Source organism: Aedes aegypti, unplaced genomic scaffold (genome assembly GCF_002204515.2).
Source record: "Aedes aegypti strain LVP_AGWG unplaced genomic scaffold, AaegL5.0 Primary Assembly AGWG_AaegL5_hic_scaff_157_PBJ_arrow, whole genome shotgun sequence".
Lineage (NCBI taxonomy): Eukaryota > Metazoa > Arthropoda > Insecta > Diptera > Culicidae > Aedes > Aedes aegypti.
The window spans coordinates 48,179-69,017 of record NW_018735030.1 but is presented as its reverse complement, the minus strand read 5'-3'; the positions used below and the strand labels follow the sequence as shown (position 1 = coordinate 69,017).

General features: G+C 40.7%; 1 long non-coding RNA gene across 1 annotated transcript; it reads right to left on the bottom strand.

Annotated features, from left to right (window-relative positions):
* Positions 1-9,546: 9,546 nt before the first annotated feature.
* LOC110680563 lies at positions 9,547-10,222 on the bottom strand. Its single transcript, XR_002502922.1, has 2 exons — positions 9,751-10,222; positions 9,547-9,688 (listed from the first exon to the last, which is right to left on the bottom strand). It is a non-coding gene; the product is annotated as an uncharacterized LOC110680563 (long non-coding RNA).
* Positions 10,223-20,839: the final 10,617 nt, after the last annotated feature.

Below are 20,839 nucleotides of genomic sequence, written 5' to 3'. Positions count from 1 at the left end.
CAGAATCACTGACGAAAGGTTGATCAACGTGTGACTTAGTTTTATAATTAATTACACTCTTAAAAATAATGAAAATTAACAATGTTTATGTGATTCATACTAATGACTAATAGTGACACGAACATTAGTTTCATTGCTCAATGAATTTTACCATTCAAATGTAGTAAATAATTTAAAAAAAAATCTGACTTGCTGCCTTACTATAATGGTTATTAATTATTTTGCCAAGACTAAACTTACTTTCAGTAGAATATCGATGGCACCTGTCATTTTGTCCAATGGTTTAGTGTTACAGCCTGTTGAGTATAGTCAAACACCACTTAGATGGCAAAACTCCTCTCAGCGCAAACGGGCGAAAATGTAAACAAACACAAGTTCGATAAGAGGCGCGAACACGTTGCAGTTAATAAATCTCTGTATGATAACTATGTATGGTAAGTATATTCCTTAGGCCGAAAGCAACGCGCTTCGGAACCAAACGGCGCTGCGTTTCCGTCAACGGACGAAACTAGAATGAATGTATGATTCTCACATTATTGATAATACAAGCTGCGATAGAATGAGTAAAAACCGTACTTAATGATTTCCTTATTCTAATAGCGCTTATATGAGTTGATTTTTAGGCGACTGATTGTGTCGACTCTACATGTGATAGTAACTATCACGCGTCACTGTTATTACACGCAAACAAATTTTGTTGTATAATCTACCGAATCCATGGTAGAATTAAGAACTGCACCAACGATTTTCAACCGACTACAAAAATCTGTTAAGTTTACTATAATCTGGTAAAAATCACTGAGCAGTGCAGTAAATTTGACTATGTCCATAGTAGCATCCACTATAAAGCATTGTATTTCAATCCGTGACACCCACCGTACAACACAATGTGGTCAAAAGTATGATGCTAAACTTCTCAAATCAAGAATGTTTCTAGTCAAAAATACTACAACTCTGGTTAAATCAACAGAAGAAATTTTCTTGTGTAGTGATGTTGACTATGTTTTGGTAGAGTTAACAGATTAATGTAGTCGGTTGAAAATCGTTGGTGCAGTTCTTAATTTTACCATGGATTCAGTAGTTTCTACAATAAAATTCATTTCAGTGTACCATTTGTCTCTATAAGTTTAACCAACAACGTGCCATACATTTCTCGCGGAACATTACTAAAGGACCTATGTACAAATGAGAGATTCTCTTCTTCTCGTTCTTCTTTCGATTATAACAGTGGAATACTTAAGATTTTGGGAAGTTTTTCACTATAGATCGAAAGTCAATTTCCTTGACTAGCGTTTCATACAAAAAACGCAACAGAAGAGGTTAATGTGACACAGTTATTAATGAAAGAGAAAGTAAACAAAGAGAGCCTCTCAATGTTAGATAGGTCCTTTAGTAATGTTCCGCGAGATTTCTTCTCTATATACGATCTGTATACAAATTTATTTTAGAATCTGGCTCCTAAACAGTTGATAATGCACGGGAGGGTACAGGTCTGTTATCACGATGTTTTGTTTCACTGCTTGAAAACGTCCAGAGTAAACTCAAACTAAAGGTACCTGTATTAGAATTAATAACATTTCATGACATTCAATTGAATGTATAGCGAGTACTTTAAAGTAGTCTTCGTTGTTAAGATGAATCAAGGTCGTTTATAATAAATCCAAATTCTCATTTTAGTATTGCAATGCCTCTTGTCTTACCAAATGCATAAGTTTTGATAGCATCGTAAATATAAAAACTCATTTGTAACGAGCTGATTACTTCAAGATTGCTATCAATGTTGTTCTTCGATAATTGAAAAAAATCAAAGAAGGGTTTCTAGAACAGATTAAATGGCTTAACATGTAAAATTGAAATTATGTATTCCCGTAGCAACATTTACATAAGTTTTATTCAACAACAGTTGAAGGGGATGTCATTATCTAAATACGAGTGGGAGAGTTTCTTTTTAAGATTTTTAGCTCAGATTTGAATGCTGTTCAAGTATATTCAAGTATAATATTACATAAATCGTTTGAGTTTTGGAAACGTTATGGGTTTTTTGTTGGTTTTAGACGTGAAAATTGTAATTTTCGTCGAACGTTCATTGCATGGAACAAAACAAATATAAAATTTATTCGATTTTTTTTATGTAAGGGCAATTCTATGCCTATTATAAGGATGCTTAGAGGTGTAAATATTTTTGCATAAATTTTTGGAAACCATGTGTGGTCCATAGTGGAGCAAAAGCTCGACCAATATACTATCTCGCGAAAAAAAACTTGTGAATTGCCTGAAATCCACATATGATCTTCAAATTTAGCACAAAGGCTAATTGTTGATCGTATGTGTTTCGAATAGCGAATGTTTGTTTAGGACATTCAATTATAAAACTATTATAACTTGAAATGGGTAAACGTTTTCAATTCCAATACCATTTGTTTCTGGAAATATTGATTATTTCACCAAGGTTGAACTTTTGCCACTTCAGGCCTTCCGCTGATTGTGGGCAGTGATGCCAATGCTCATCCCATCATCTGGGGCAGCTCAGATATCAATTTGAGAGGCTCCAGTCTGATGGAATACTTAAGTAGTACAGATCTTGGATTACTTAACATAGGTAATCGCAAAACCTTCATATTATCTAATAGAAAAGAAGTGTTAGACATAACGCTCTGCTCGAATAGAATCAGTCGCTTGTTGACGAATTGGCATGTATCAGATGAGAAATCATTATCTGATCATCGCTACATCTTCTTTGAACATTTAAATGTAACTGCGCAGATTTTGCGTTTTAGGAATCCGTCAACACAAACTGAGAACTCTATATAGAATTGGTTACGACCAAATTACATGGATATTCTCCGTCCATTGAAAATTCAAGTGATTTGGATGATGCCGTTGATACTACAACATCCTACATTATGGAAGCTTTTGAAGAAGCATGTCCTATGCGGTCTGTGAAGACTGGTGGAATTCCGATCTGACTGGACTCAGGAAACAATGTAGAAGGAATTGGAACAGACGCCGTTCAGCTGGATCAGAGTCGTTCAAGTCGGCTCGCAAGGCTTACAAGAAGGCCCTTCGTTCTGGTGAAAAACCTTTGTACAAATGTTTCCAGTTTGAGTGAAGGCAGTCGACTGAACAAAATCCTTGAAAAATCTAAGGATTTCCAAGTGAACGAAATTCGCTTACCTAATGGTGACTTTACTTCTTCTGATGAAGAAATTTTAGAATGTTTATTCAATACACACTTCCCCAGATGTGTGGACATAGCATCTACAGATGGACCAAATGTCTTTTCATGTAGTTACGAGTCTCTGGTCTCGGCTCGCAGTATCGTAACTACTGAATCGATTCAATGGGCACTTAATAGTTTTGCTCCTTTCAAATCTTCAGGAGCGGATGGGATTCATCCTGTTCTGCTCCAAAAGGGATTTGAGTTTATCAAACATGTTATGAAAAAGCTATTTGTAAGCAGTTTTGCTACCGGGTATATTCCCAGATCCTGGCATGAAATTACTGTGAAGTTTATCCCGAAAGGAGGGCGTACGTCGTATGAAGAAGCGAAAAGTTTAAGACCAATCATCAGACCTCTTTTCTTCTGAAATGCCTGGAACGCATTATCGATCATCATATCCGTGATGTTTATTTGGCTAACATGTCTCTTCATGTGAATCAACATGCTTACCAATCTGGGAAGTCTACTGTGCCTCTTTTACACAAAGTTGTATACGATATCTTCCGTATTGCCAAGGATTTCACGGATCCATATTGTCTCAAATCTTTGTACTGCTCATTAGTTCGGGCCACACCTGAATATTGCTCCGCAGTTTGGCATCCGTATTACCGTAACGGCGTGGAGAGGATAGAGTCAGTGCAACGTCGCTTCATCCGTTATGCTCTCCGTCGACTTCCATGGCGAGACCCGTTCCGGTTGCCTAGCTACCAAAGTAGGTGTCAACTCATTCAACTGGAATCACTGCAGACCCGTAGAGACGTCAATAGAGCGATGGTAGTGGCTGACTTGCTTTCAGGAAGAATAGACTGTCCTGCGCTCCTGGAATCTATCAATGCGAGTGCTCACTCCAGGACGTTGCGTAACAATGCCATGTTGAGGTTACCATTGCGACGAACTAACTATGGCCAAAACAGTGCTATGGTCGGTCTTCAACGCGTGTTCAATAGGGTTGCTGAAGGGTTTGATTTTCACCTGTCCCGACTCTCTGTGTGAATATTTGTGACTTTCATTTGTTTTATTTTTTGACATTTTGTTGCCTTGTTTTGTTAAGTTTCGACTTAGTATTTTACTGTATTTTTTAGTTTAAAACATCATTGGGGCTTACTGTCTGTTGGTGTATAAATAAATAAACACAATGATATACGAGAAAACATTCGCACAGAAGCAATCCTGTTTGGATGTTTTCTTGGATATTGAGGATGCCTCTGATAACGTGTCTTTCGATGCCATATTGAAAGCTACACGAAACCATGGGCTACCTTCAATAATTACCAATTGGATTCATCAAATGCTCAAAAACCGACATTTCTTCTCGACATTGCGTCAAGCACCGATTCGAAAATTTAGTGTTTGCGGATGCTCAAAGCAGACCCCGCAATATCCGCTCAACTGTTGCAACAACTATTCCGCAATATCTGGGACACCGCGACTTTTCCGGCCGACTGGATGCAAGGCGTGTTAGTGAAGGTACCCAAAAAAGGTGACGTCACTGTATGCGATAATTGGCGGGGCATCATGTTGCTATGTATTGTTCTCAAAGTTCTATGCAAAGTGATCCTAAACCGGATCCAGGAGAAGATCGATACGACTCTCCGTCGACAGCAAGCGGGATTCCGTGCCGGACGATCCTGTGTGGACCATATTGTCACGCTCCGTATCATCTTGGAGCAAGTCAATGAATTCCAAGAGTCCCTGTATATGGTATTCATTGACTACGAAAAAGCTTTCGACCGACTCAATCACGAAAATATGTGGGGTGCCCTGAGACGCAAGGGTGTTCCTGAGAAAATCATCGGCCTCATCGAAGCGCAGTACGAGGCCTTTACGTGCAGAGTATTGCACAACGGGGTCTTGTCTGAACCCATCCGGGTTGTAGCTGGAGTGAGGCAAGGATGTATACTATCACCACTACTGTTCCTAATCGTAATTGACGAGATCCTGATAGGCGCCATTGACCGTGAACAAAACCGTGGGCTGCTGTGGCAGCCTATTACTATGGAGCACTTAAATGATCTCGATTTGGCTGATGATATTGCTATACTAGCTCAACGGCGCTCTGATATGCAGAGTAAGCTAGACGATCTTGCCGAACGCTCCTCAGCGGCAGGTCTCAACATCAATGTCAACAAGACCAAATCGTTGGATGTAAACACGGCTGGCCCTTCCAGCTTCACAGTAGCCGGGCAAACAGTGGAGAACGTCGAAAACTTCCAATATCTTGGTAGCCAACTTGCGTCTGACGGCGGTACCAAGATCGACATAGGTGCACGGATCAAGAAGGCGAGGGCTGCTTTTGCGAGCTTAAGAAATATTTGGAAGAACAGTCAGATTAGTCAACGCACCAAAATTCGAATATTTAATTCCAATGTCAATAAATCAAGCAGGACATCGCAGCAGAGGCAGACCCAGAGGATCATGGCGGCGCAGCCTCAACAAAGAAATAAAAGAAGTCGACGGCAATTTGACCTGGCCGCAGGTCAAGGCGATAGCTGGTAATCGCCCAGGATGGAAATCTTTCACGTCGGCCCTATGCACCAGAATAGGTGCCCAGGACCCATAAGTAAGTAAGTAAGGATGCTTCCAAGGGGGAGTTTTCTCACCACTTTTGTGGACTCTCGTAGCAGATACGCTATTGAGGCAACTCAATAATTGCGGTTTTCCAACTTATGGATTTGCCAACGACTATCTAGCTCTGATAATTGGTATGTGCATAAGCGCCCTATTCGACCTGAAACAAAGTGATCTTCAGGTAGTTGAGAGTTGGTGTTGCCAATATGACCTAACGTAAGTAGTCGCGCGTTGTACTTTGTACAACCCAGCTCAAGGGTATCATTATTTTAGCTAAGTAATTCGGGTTTTGCCACTAGGTGGCGCTAGTGAGCATGAAACATTTGTTTCGCAAATCTCAGGATTCTGACCACTTAGAAAAATGGCGACTTCGAAAAAGTTGTTCGGTAACTCAAGGACTATCATCAGGCTTGATAATTCTCCTCAACATCATCAGAGTTCGGTGACATGCTCTAGAGTTGCGTGCTGCCTTTGCCTCTTTGCGAGGGAGCGAAAAAATGCTAAGCAGAGAGGCAACGAAAAATGAGTGAGGAAGATGCAGCACAAAACACAACCGAGTAAAATTCCATCAAAAAAGGGTGCTCTCACAACTCCCCGAGGACTGTCTGTTCGGGCGGCAGACTCGAGAGTTCGTTTGAAGTGTGAGTGATGGTGAGCATCGCAACGAGAGAGAGAGAGAGAGTGCCAAAAAAAATCCTCGCATTTTTCTGCACTCTCACTCGAATCGCTTGAGGATCTGTGTTGAAAATTTTGAGTTTATTTTTTTCTCCTCAGAAAAACGGCAAAATCGCCTCTTCTTTGCATCGCAGAGGAGTTTCTATCAAGCCTGACTATCATTGTTTACTGAACTACTTTGCCGAAGACACTATCTTTCTAAGTGGTCAGGCTCCTGAGATATCTGCAAACAAAAGTTGCATGCTCACTAGCGCCACCTAGTGGCAAAATTATGAATCAACTACCTCGAGCAATGATAGTCCTTAAGGGGGCAAAATTCGTCATTGATTTCGGAATTCTCAAAAGCAGTTTTTTCGTTCAAAATCAAGAAAATTCAAAGGAAATTGTGTTCACTGTATTCTATTTTCCAACCGAAACACACTGAACACATTTTTATAGAATTGAGCTCTCGCCGAGCGGTGTCACGAACACGTGCACAAATTTGCTGGTTGAAAATACTGCCGTTTGATTTTGCTGGGAACAGCTGATTTTTGTTTACATTTTCAACCAGCAATCTTTAAGTAGTGTTGGTGACATGTAACGTGTATGTACACGAACGCAGAAACCACTATAATTTTCAGTTTTGAAAAGAAAAACTGCTTTTGAAGTTTCGATGAGGACGATGATTACGATGACGGATCGTTGAACGATAACTTACTAAACAACTTTGCCGAAGACGCCATTCTTCCAAATGGGCAGGATCCTGAAGTATCTGTCTGTAAAAACTGTCGAGTATTATTCGTAAGAAGATTCTTGAGGAATACATTTTGGTTTGGTGTCGATAGATATCTTTGTTGCAAAATAATAGCATATAAATCACAACTCTTGTACAAAGTACAAAAGCGCGACAGCCCGAAGGTTAACCGGAATAAAACATCTATCGTTCTTTTTACGGAAAGACGAAACCGCGATGGAATTCGACCTTTACGTCTTTTTGGCACTGAGAACTTTCTTGGATACCTCACATTGATTTCAGAGTCAAAAAAGCTTACATAGCTTGGGGCTTCAAACCCAAGTATATCAAATAGATTTACACAACAGTTGTTCGACTAATATTAGCATATGGATGTCTTGTGTGGTGGCAAAAGGGCGAAATGAAAACAATCCAATCAAAATTGGACCATCTCCAATGTGCTTGATGGCGATGTCTGATGCGTTTTCTACAACTCCCACAGCAGCGCTTGAGGCCCTTTTCCGACGTTGCGCCACTACACATACATCTCAAACAAGAAGCACTTTCTTGCTCTTACCGTTTATGGATACTGGATCTACTGGAGAAAAATCCAGTGAATCATAGATTTACACACACTTCGTTATTTCCACTTTTGGTGAATTTGTACAAAAGTGTCCTTGCTCCAAGTGATCTCACAATTGCTAGTTACTTTCCTTACAGGACGTATTGTTTAATAAACCTATTAAACTAACTATTAAACTATTTACCACACAATTCCCTTCACGGGAAGAGTGGACATCTGGCTATTTGGAAAGAAGTATATCAAACAATATACACCCGATTCTGTTTTTGCACGGGGGATGCGTACCGTGCAAAAAAGTTCAGCAGCGCGTAAAGAGCCTATGCATGCTATAAAACGTTTGACTTTTAATGTGCGCTCTGTTTTCAAGTTGCCCGTGAGAGAGAGCGAGACAGCACCAACACACGGCGCACAGTAAAAGTCATGAGAACAAAAGAATTTATGTCACGTACAGAGGCTCATGGGTAAAGTCATATGAGCCTATGCATGCTATAAAACGTTTGACTTTTACTGTGCGCCCTGTTTTCAAGTTGCCCGTGAGAGAGAGCGAGACAGCACCAACACACGGCGCACAGTAAAAGTCATGAGAACAAAAGAATGTATGTCACGTACAGAGGCTCATACTTCTGTTCAGATAGTCAGGCTGCTATAAAAGCTTTTGCTTCGGCCAACTCAAGGTCGAAGCTTGTTATCGCATATGAGCCTATGAGCCTGTGCATGCTATAAAACGTTTGACTTTTACTGTGCGCCCTGTTTTCAAGTTGCCCGTGAGAGAGAGCGAGACAGCACCAACACACGGCGCACAGTAAAAGTCATGAGAACAAAAGAATTTATGGCACGTACAGAGGCTCATGCATGCTATAAAATGTTTAATTTTTACTGCACGGAGAAATCTGACTACCCAAAAAATAAGTTCTTCAAACTCAAATTTGGGTAAACTGCATTTAGTTTTTACCCACGGTTGGGTTGTTTTGACTCTCTCGCAACAGCAATGTTGTCGAAAACAGAGAGAGGCGCACCGACCCAGCGTCGAAGTTCAATGGAATAAGCCAAATTTGGGTTCTTTCGAGTTTACCTAATGTTAGGTTGTTTTAACCCATCACGGAGAATTCGAAAGCTAACGCTGAGTAGATTTTTTTTTGCTCTTTGTTGTTTGTTTTGCCGCTGACAAATGGAAACAACCTAATGGTAGGTATATATCAGTTAACCCAAATTTGGGTTATCCCACGGAAGAGCCGAATTGCGTCAAAAGAAGTCATAGTTGGGTTGATTTGCGGCTCCGTGTGTGCGCTCTGCTTTCAAGTTGCCGGTGACAGGGTGGCCACCAAACATTCGTTTTGAAATTCCCGCTTTTTTCCCGGTTTTCCCTGTAGACATTTCAAAATTTTCCCGGTTTTTTATTGAGGGGCCCAAACGCAAACAGGTGACCCTTTGATCGGTTTTAGAGGTGAATATACTGAAAAAAAAATCTACTTCAAGCTTTTCAATGGCATTTTAAAGAGATTTTTACGACCAATCGAAAAAATAATATTATTCTTAGAAGATTGGCTTGTTTTTGGCTTCCATACAATCAGTATGGAATGAAAAATTGCTGAAAAAACTTAAAAGTCTATTTTCTCAGAACTAGGTCAATTATACCCGCCTTTGTCATCTAACCTGCTCAACTGTGTTATTCTATTCTTGGCACTTTTAATTCAATTTGACAGGGATTTGTTTTAAAAACTACTGTTGCTTGAGCTGTGTAAGGAAACTCGATTCCGTGATTTTAATCCCGTATTTATTCTTCGGAGATTAAAATTCTCCTGTAATTAATTCAATTATAAGTATTGCTTAGTTGTACAAATTTTATGTTACTTACGTTTGTAAGATTCCTGTAGCTATCTACGGGTTTGGATCTATTTCAATTTATGTGCTTCCAATTTCAATTCAATGGCTACAGTAAATAGTCGATATTAGGTTATAAGTATTCAAGTAATAGATTAATAAACTCAGTACCGTTTTAAGCGTTATCAGCACTATTAGATACACGTATTGGCCGTACAAATCTACGATCAAGGCTAACCTAAAATCAGACAATAGTGACTCGTGTTTAAGGTTTATACGAATTGGAATATCTCACCTATCCGTTATTCTAGTTTCTACAAATTTACTGGGATTAACTGATGGATAGCGAGTTCAAATTTACTATTAATTCACAATTATTAGCGATTTCAATAAATTCAATCCAGAGCACATCACGCATGCTATTGCTATGACATCTACACTCCTCTTGTCTCGTATCGATATGACAGGCTCCCACTCAGCTGTCAACGATCGCAGCAACCTTTACATCTTCGGGCAAAGTAATCGATTACGGGTCTGCGGTTAACGAGTTGTTGGACTGTGTGAGTTCTCGCGTAGGGTGTACGCAACACTCCCCCCCAGTACTTGGGCGTTGGTCCATGCTACTCATGTTTGTACGTATGTCCAACACTGCTAGTTTGGTCGCAGGCCTCTCATAAACTCCACCTGCGGTCTGAATTACGGCCGACCGAACTTGTCCATCTAATGAGGTTTTCACGGATATTACTCGTCCTTTTGGCCAACAATTTCTCGGAAAAGTAGAATCCACAATTACAACAATGTCTCCAACAGCAATTGGCTTACTTGGGCTGTACCACTTCGAACGACGAGCAATTTCTGGAGTATAGTCGTGTACCCATCGCTTCCAGAAGTAGTTGGCAAGTATTTCGGATGTTTTCCAGGACTGTCTCATCACCGTCGCGCAGTCTTGATACGGTACGAGTGGCTTCGAGCCATTAGAAGAGCCGACCAGAAAGTGATTAGGCGTTAATGCTGAAGACGACTCATCGTCGACAGGAACATGTGTCAGAGGTCTACTGTTCACAATGTTTTCTACTTTAATCATCATGTTTCTTAATACTTCGTCAGTCGGTGAACGTTTTGGTTTAATCTCCATCAATATCTTTTTAATGATTTGTATCATGCGCTCCCAGGCTCCTCCCATATGAGGACACACAGGCGGATTAAATTTCCACGATGTGGAAGGCGTTGTGAACTCTGAGATTAATTTTGAACTATCGACAAGAGCCAAGGCATCTTTGAGCTCCTTCGATGCGCCAACGAAATTCGTACCTCGATCGCTGATTATTTGTATCGGAGTTCCTCGTCTGGCAAAACAGTTTTGGAGAGCCATAATACATGAATCCGTGGATAGACTGTGAGCAATTTCAATGATGATTGCCCTGGTAGTTAAACAGGTCACCAGCACTCCCCAGCGTTTCTCCAACCGTCTGCCAACAACCACTTGATACGGTCCGAAATAGTCCACGCCTGAGTACGAGAAGGGTCGAACGTACGCCGCCAATCGTTCCTTTGGTAAATTTGCCATCATAGGAGGGCATGGCTTGGCTAGACGGATCTTACAACGCTGACACTCTCGACGAACTCTATTGCATTCAACGCGTAGTTTTGGTATGTAAAACTTCTTTCGAGCTTCATTGACGAATGTCTCATTGCATTGATGATGATATTTTTCATGTATATCTTGCAGTACTAACTTAGTTAGAGGATGACTACGAGGCAATACGATGGGAAATTGCGTATTCTCACCGGCGAAATCAGACACATCAATCCGACTGTGTATACGCATTACCCCAACGGTGTCAAGAGATGGACTTAATTTATACAACGCGCTTGTTTTCGGCAAAGCTGGTTTCTTCTGATCTTCTGATAATACTGCTATTTCGTGGCCATAACATTCCTTTTGAGTGCGTTTGTAGAGGTATGTCTCAGCCGCTTGTAATTCTTCGGTGGTTAGTGGTCCTAGCAGAGCTGGTTCAGCGTTCCTTTTGTGCTTGATATTTGCGGAGAATCGTAGAACCAAAGCTGAGATTCTACGGAGATGGATCCAACTGGAATAGTCCTCGGCTCTCAGGATATCACCACCTTCTTGAATGCTATGATGCAATAAATGCGTTCTTATCTCTTCCACGGTTTCTTGATTAAATGACGTAATTGGCCAGTCTTCTTTTGGCTTCGACAAGAACGGAGGTCCGGAAAACCATCGTGAACTCGCATCGAATCTAATTTGATCGTTCCATTTTGTTGCTTCATCGGCAACGTTGAATTTCCCAGACAACCACTGCCATTCAGACAGGTCTGTTTCATCCAATATTTCGCCAACTCGAAATGCGACGAACTGCGAATACTTTCGGTGGTCTGACTTTAGCCAGCACATAACGTCACGGGCATCAGTCCAAAAGTATCGCCGCGAGATCTTAATGGAGTGACCAAGTTCGATGCTTTTCGCTAGTCTTGAACCAATTACCGCTGCCTGGAGCTCAAGTCGGGGAATTGACACAAATTTGAGGGGTGCCACTCGACTTTTTGCACCTACTAGCGAGCAAGAGATTTGTTCACCTTCAGTGAATCGAAAATAGCAAACCGCGGCATATCCTAATTCGCTGGCATCTGCAAACGTATGTAGTTCCACAGTTCGTTGTGTCCCTTTCGAAGCCGACAAGTGATAACATCGAGGAATTCGAATAGACTCGGCCTCAGGAAGTAGCAGCAGCCAGTTGTTCCATTTTTCCACCTGTCTCTCGCCGATTTCATCGTCCCACGAAACGCCTTCCCGCCAGATTTCTTGAAAGAGTAGCTTCAACAGTACCATATAGTTCGATAACAGTCCAAGAGGGTCATACACTGACATCATCACACGCAAAATGTCACGTTTCGTAGGATGCTTCTGGCCAGTAAGCAGTTGCTGATTTCGCTCCGTCGATAGTTTGTAGCGAAACGTGTCCGTCTCGGTGTCCCACCACAAACCCAAAACCTTTTCTAATACAGTATCGTTGTTTCCATCAATGCTTTTCTCCGTCATTTCCGTACTGCCTAGTGCCTGAATGACGAGCCTTGAGTTTGAGATCCAATTTCTCATTGTAAATCCCCCTTGCTGGTGTATGTGGTGAACATTCTTGGCGAGTTGTATAGCCTCCTCTTCAGTGTCCACGCTCGCTAGCATGTCGTCAACATAATGGCCTTTCTCAATAACCTCTACTGCTTCTGGATATTCTGTTCTGAACCTTGCGGCGTTTTCTCTAACGATAAATTGAGCGCAGCTCGGTGAGCATTTGGCGCCAAAGGTCATGACCGTCACAACATACTCTCCGACCGTTCCATCTGCCTCACACCACAGAATTCGCTGGCACTGTTGATCATCTTCATTCATTTGAACGCGAAGAAACATCTCCGCGATATCCCCTGATATAGCTATTCGTTTTTCACGAAATCTGTATAACACGAAGGGCAACGGTGTTAACTGATCTGGGCCCTTCATTAAAACAGAGTTAAGAGAGGTTTCCCTTATGGTCGCAGCCGCATCCCAAACAATTCTGATTTTGTTCGGTTTATTGGGATTATACACGGGAAACATTGGTAAATACCAAATGCGGTCCATAGGTTTCCTTAATTCTTCCGGGGAAAGTTTTCGAACGTAGCCTTTCAACACGTATTCCTCCATCTTTGCTTTCAACGTTTCACTCAGTTTAGGATCCCGTTGCATTCTTTTCATCAAGCAGTTGTGGCGTCGTAGTGCCATAGACTTGTTGTCGGGAAGTCTGATGTTGTCATACTTCCATAGCAATCCGGTACAGTATCTACCATTTTCGAATTTTGTCACTGAACGCATTTTCTCAGCAGCATATTCGTCTTCTTTTGATAGTAGCAGCCTTTCAGGCTTAGATACGCCAAGGCCTTCTAGCGCGAAATAATCTTTAACTACGGAATTGAGTTCCACATCCGCTTCTGTGATGTGATGACACACGTGAAAGCTATGCGGAATAGTTGTGGATGTTGCTTGGCCACCTGCGGAACACGTTCCAAATACCATCCATCCTAATCTCGTCCTGGCTGCTATGGGATCGTGTTCCTCTCCTTCTCGACTTTCCATGGGATTTACAATTCGAGCGTTGTTCATACCAATCAAAATTCGTGGTTGAACGTTTGAGTACGAATCTATTGGCAATCCTCGTAGATGATCATGTTTCTTCGACAGCTCTTCAAACGATAACGTCTGACTGGGTAGCTTCAGCTCTTTAACTGTATAAACTTCACTGAGCCGGTGTGTCCTCTCTTCGTCGAATGACCCGGAAATATCCAAAGCAACTATTGTTGCAGAATCTTCATAGCGACAAGCGTCGCCAGTCCATCGAAGGCATAATGGATGGCTTTGTCCTTTTAGTTGCAATTTCGAAGCAAGACTCTCTTCCAGCAGCGTTACCGATGATCCGAGATCTAAGAAAGCGTAAGTTCGAATCTTTACATCTTGATTACGGAGTGTGACTGGGATGTACTGAAACAGTACGGTTTTGTTGTCACCGCGATGTGTATTGCAAGTATGTCTAGCATCATTCTGGTTGCCTATAGTGTTGCTAGCTTCAGGACTACTCACGGCCGAGATTGCACTAGTCGTTGCTGGTCGTTTATCTTTAGAGTCATTATGCAGCAGTCTGTGATGCTTGAAAGTGCATCCATGTTTACCACACACCTTAGTAACTCTACATGGTCCCTGGTGTTTTGCGAGACAGCAACGACACAGTTTGTACTCTCTGAGTAAATTCCATCGGGAAGGATGATCCAGTATCAGGAAATGCTTACATTCTTCAACGTTTTCGCATGCTCCTTGACAGATGATGCATTTACTCGAACTGGCGATCGTATTTGCTTCGTAGTTGCTTGGTTTTATTACGGTCTCACTATGCGCGTTTAAGAATGCGTCATCCTTCCGTACTCGTCGTGATTTCTCAGGTTCCACTTGAATTTGTGGTATGGTAACCGTGCTGGCTGCTTCAGCGAGCGTGTAAAGCCACGTGCTGAACTCCGTTAGAGTAACGCGGAACAATCCCTGACGATGAGTCGCCCAATTCAACCGGATCATAGGAGGAAGGCGATCTACAAGGCTTTGTAGAAGAGAGATATTTGCACAAATGTTCATCCAGATTGCAGTTTTGAACAGTCGCTACCATATTCCTCACGGCTATAGCAAATCAATAATATGCTCATCTGTCGGATTTTGGTGCGGGTAGAGCATGAATTTTCTGAATGGAGAATGAACAATGATTTCCGGTCGAACCAACATTTTGAGGGGCCATTACGCTTTCGAGGTTTGCTGGATGCAGGAGCTGACAACGTACTGCTTCGAGAGCCTTCCCTTTCAAGCATTTCTGCAACCGCATCATGTTTTCTTCCGGAGTGTACCCACATATACGAGTTGAACTCTCAAAGGTACCAAAAAATAGTGGCCATTGTTCCGGGTCGCCGTTATACTCTGCAGGTCCTTAGACACGGCTTGACGAGCAGCGATTTGACTCCTGTTGAGCACCACAGACTCATTTCCGACTCCTGACGCTTGCAATGGAATAGCGTGTGGGAAATCTTGGTTCGGGCGGTTGTGTACCGGTGAAGGCTGGGTAGCGAAACAAATGTCGCCGCGCAATGGTCTATGCGAGCATCCAGGATTCTGCACCGGAGAAGAGTGGTACTGCGGGTTCGGAAGTATTGAAGTGGGTGGTACGCCTACAGTTGTCATCCGTGGTTGATGAGCCGAAAATAAATGACACTGCGCTGCCGAATTCGTCGTGTTCTCATGATAAGGAACTGACGAAATATTGTTTGTTGCCGAAACGGGATTACGATCCATTAGTAACTGATACCGTTCCACAATGCTTCATTTCGAGTGCTTGCTCTTCTTCTAGGAAGCGAAGGCGCAGTTCGGCGGGTAGCTGCGATACAAGACTCTGGCGAGCGGCTTCTGCTGATACCGAAGTAGAAGATGTAGGGTGTACTGGTTGGGCATAGGGAATTGATGTAGCATATGCAGGTATTGTCGACGGGGCAGTTGTGATTACCGGGTCCGTCAACGGTATCGATATATAGCTTGTATAAGTACGCGTTGAATCGTATACACTATTTGAAGACGACGGCTGCAAAAGAGGTTGATGCATTGTTAGAGCACTGATCGGTGCCGAGTAGTGTACACTTGATTCTCCTGATGTGTTTTGGGTCACTGACGTTACTGCTGGCAGCATTCCAGTGACGGTTGGTGGTGTAACATGGCTTGTTGGCGGGGCTAAGGGCGTGGTTCCGACTGGACGAGAGATTCTGGCGTCATGGCATCTTTGGCAGCTCCAGTCGTAATCCGCAATAGCTTCAGTAACGCCTACACAAGCAAAATGGTACCACCTATGGCACTCGTCACAGCTAACCATTTGGCTGGTGTCTGGTTGCCCCACACATCAGGCAGCTCTGCTCCAAAGCTGCTCTCATCGTGTCCTTGAGATGATCGCTTGCATTGTGGATCCAGTTCACCCGCAAACGAGAATTTAAAGTGTTGCTTGAGCTGTGTAAGGAAACTCGATTCCGTGATTTAATTAATCCCGTATTTATTCTTCGGAGATTAAAATTCTCCTGTAATTATTCAATTATAAGTATTGCTTAGTTGTACAAATTGTTATGTTACTTTTACGTTTGTAAGATTCCTGTAGCTATCTACGGTTTGGATCTATTTCAATTTATGTGCTTCCAATTTCAATTCAATGGCTACAGTAAATAGTCGATATTAGGTTATAAGTATTCAAGTAATAGATTAATAAACTCAGTACCGTTTTAAAGCGTTATCAGCACTATTAGATACACGTATTGGCCGTACAAATCTACGATCAAGGCTAACCTAAAATCAGACAATAGTGACTCGTGTTAAGGTTTATACGAATTGGAATATCTCACCTATCCGTTATTTCTAGTTTCTACAAATTTACTGGGATTAACTGATGGATAGCGAGTTCAAATTTACTATTAATCACAATTATTAGCGATTTCAATAAATTCAATCCAGAGCACATCACGCATGCTATTGCTATGGAATCTACACTCCTCTTGTCTCGTATCGATATGACAGGCTCCCACTCAGCTGTCAACGATCGCAGCAACCTTTACATCTTCGGGCAAAGTAATCGATTACGGGTCTGCGGTTAACGAGTTGTTGGACTGTGGTGAGTTCTCGCGTAGGGTGTACGCAACAACTACCATGCCCATGTTTATGAACAACTAGTTTGTCCCTGCAAACGTTGTATTGCTAAGTAGGCCGTACAGCAGAATTGAAAAAAAATCCCACAGTTTTGGTGTCAAATTTGCATTACCGTGGTGAATCAAAATCCGGACGGTACCAATATCCGGACACTCTGAATATATTCATTGAAACAATGTGAAATTTAATGTTAAAGTGCCCGTATTTTACTATATTTGGTAATTCAAAGAACATACAACATTTTAACATCATTTTTAATCTAGTTATCATTGCCACATAATTGATAGAACACAAAAACAAATACCTTGCTTCAGTGAGCCGTCATATTTTTGCCACGAAAGTTCTTTCGGTAGAAGTGTTGACAGACTCAGCATCATTGTTTGACTAGTTATAATGTGTTTATTTTTATAGTGTGTAAAGTCATTTGAAGATAAATATACCTGAATGAAAGTTGAGTATTCCAATGACTTGCCAGCCATGGAATATGGTGTAAATGTGTAATTTGTGCTGAAGAAGAATATGTCCGGGATTATGATCAAGTGTTTGAAATCCGGACATTATATTTTACCAACTTGTTTTCGTCGTATGAGTCAATTTTAAAAAGTGAAACATGTAGGAAAACTTCAAACGATTCCTACAGAAGTCATTATGAGTGAAATACAAAACGAATTATGTGGAAAAATTGCATGAATCTAGTGTTGCTGCAGTTTAGGCCACAAGCGATGCAGTGCAGGTAATCGAAATGCATGGTTTAGCTATGCTCTGCTCTTCAAAGCATTGTAAGACAAATGAATGACCCAAATTCAATAATATGGGTTATGGAATAAATTGGAACATGATTTTGATGAGTTTTATGTGAATAATCTTGAGCCAATCACACTTGTCCGGATTTTGATACAAGAGTGTCCGGATTTAAAGACACATTCGCTTTTAGACCGGATTTAAAGACAAGACATGTCTTACTATTTCAACGATTTTCATATTATAATGGTAACTTTCATTGGAAAGTTAACTACTTTTACAATGATCTGGTATGACATTACTTGTAAAACAATAAAATATTTATCGCACTGCAATAAATCATATTCGAATAGGTTTCAAACATTTGTAGCTGCTTAGGTGTCTCGGAGGGATTTTGAGAAATATTATTTCACACAAACACGACGGAGCCCTTCAGTACAACAAAAGTGAAACAATTGTTCAAATCGGTCGTCCCGTTGTCAAGCCAACTCGTGACATAAAAACATCATTCAATTTCAATTTATATAGATATGCTCCTTTTGTGCATCTTACTACAATATTCAAAAGAATTTCAATTCATAATCTTTCATTTTCTTATCTTCATAGAAATTAAGATTTTACTAAAGCAAATAAGTTTAAGGTAGGGATGGAACAAAGCCACACATGTTGAAGCATATATCTCACCTTACTTATCCAACTTTTAGTCGATTAGATAACGAATGACACATTAGAAGTTCTTATGAATGCAGCATTGTTTCAAGAACATTGATTTATTTAACCTTCCATTCGTCGCGCGGTTTGCCACCTTCAGAACCATCACGCTACTGTTGTGAACGAAAAGCGAGGTTTTTTAACAGTGTTTTACAAAATACAACAGCGCGACGACTTAAGTGTTAAAACAACTAAAGAAAATTTTGAGTGCTTAAACCGCCTGCAAGACATTTTGAAACTCTGATTCAAAACTTTGAGTCAGATAAGTTAGAGAAAAATTCAAGTCAATAGTAAGAGAACAAATGAGTAAAGTGAAACCACGTGAAACAGTTGTAAAAAAAATAGTGTATTGTTTAAAAGTTACTTGTGTGAAATTACACCATGCTCAATGGCAATATCATCAACCGTAACAACTGTTTACGACTCATTTTGGTGAATTTGTAAATTTAGAACTAAAAGATGTTCGTTCCAAATGACTTTCCCGATATCATCTAAAATTCCCGGGTTTTCCCGTCTTTTTCCCGATGGATTCGAATTCCCGTCTTTTTCCCGATGGATTCAAATTCCCGTCTTTTTCCCGCTTTTCCCGTTTTTCCCGGTTTGGTGGCCACCCTGCGGTGAGAGAGAGAGAGCGAGACAGCACCAACACGCGGCAGTAAAAGTCATGAGAACAAAAGAATTTAGGGCAAGTACAGAGGCTCATGTAACTGTCCAGTTTTTGCGCAAATGCGAAGCCAATCACTTGGTAAACACTTATTAAGTGAAACTGAATTCAGACGCCTGAATCTTCAGGACATTCTGTTATTCTTAACCCGCTAAGGTAATGAGCTATAGGCTCTCTTTACGATTGCAGTGTCCCATCGTGGTATCGCTGTTCGAACCCATCGTGGTATAAAGCTACATGCTCTCATTTCGCTTATGCGATTTTCCCTCTAGGCCTTTCCATTTGAAGTTTAAAAATCAGCTGATCTAGAAGTACTTTGACAGTTCTTCTACGAAAATGACAGGCCCGTGTTAGCACCGGTCCTCCACCGATATAAACAAATGCATAGACGGACTTGTCAAATGAAAAGGCCTCTTCAAGGGACCCCACTCCTATTTCCTTCCATCCTACCTACCCATCTCGCGATTCATGGACGGTTGGTAGTAAACATAATAACCTATCTAACCTATCAAAATTTGAAAAATAAAAAATGATCGTTTTTTTCCGATCAAAGCTAAACATTAAATCGATCGATCACTATCAGAAAGCGAGCCTGTTTGCGGCAGCCATTAGCCATTAGACTATCCTGCTTTTAAAAAGCCAGATAGTCTGGATAAATTTAGGAAAAACTAGTGACTTATTTTGTCTGTATACCTTGTGTTTAAATTGTGTGTTTATTTAAAAATTCTTAAAAACTCTAATTTTGACATACTGTATCAATGAAACTACAAAAGACAACTACTTATATTCCAGAAATACCTCAATAAAAGTGTTTATTATGTGAAGACAAATCTGTCATAAAACAGTCAGTTTTTCGATTATTGGCCACCTGATCACCCATAGTGCTATGATCTGTAAAGAAATTATGAATATTTTTCTACAATTATTCAAGAATATTGTAATAATTGGATTGATGAATTTGCGTCCACAATTTGTCCAATTTTTGTTTTTCGTTCTATTGATTTAAAAAATTATAAGATTCCTGAACCTTATATTTTTTCAATTCCTTCATTAGTATAATTTCAATCATTACATTAATTTCTTATGTTTTAGTGTTCTGTTTTAAGCAACACTATCATTCTTATTTTGTAAAACTAAATTAACATTTTGTTAACAACATTTTTTATAAAAAAAAACGATTTCAAACACGTAAATCCAACGCACGAAACATTTGTTTTACAACTGTAACTACAACTCAATTTAAATTAAATAATTGGCTAAATACAGCCTATGGTAATTCAGAAAAGTTTTAACCCGAAAAAATGCTCGATCGGCGGGATTGGAACTTGCGTTTCTGAACATGATATTACTGAATAGCTGCGTGTCTACCGCTTCGATTATTGCGAACCCATAAGGTGGATATTGAACGAAATTGCCACACCAGGAATATTCAAGGGCACAAATCTAGAGTATCAAAAAGCAATTCTTGCTGAAAATTTGATCGATAGTTTGCTAGCTGGTGGTGACGAATCGATAAAATTTGAAACTCACTGCTGAGATAACGATTGTCATAATGACTATGCTGTTTTTGTGTCATTGTTCACTGTCGCCTCAGATAGGAAGAAACCGTTTAAGAATGTGCAATGTCACGGAAAAGATAAATACAATCATTAGGGAAGGTGATGCAAAAACGTTAAAAAACATAACGATGTCGAAACGCTTAGTTAAAGGTGCTATCCGGTAAGATGTGGTAAAAAACTATCTCGGACCCCATAAGTAGAAGCAATAGTTTGATACGCTAGAGTACCGATGCATGGTCTAAGTCAGTATAGTTCAATTAGGCCAAATCTAAATGAGAGACGCGGTTTTGAAAGTTTAATGTTTGTCACATTCTCTTCAAA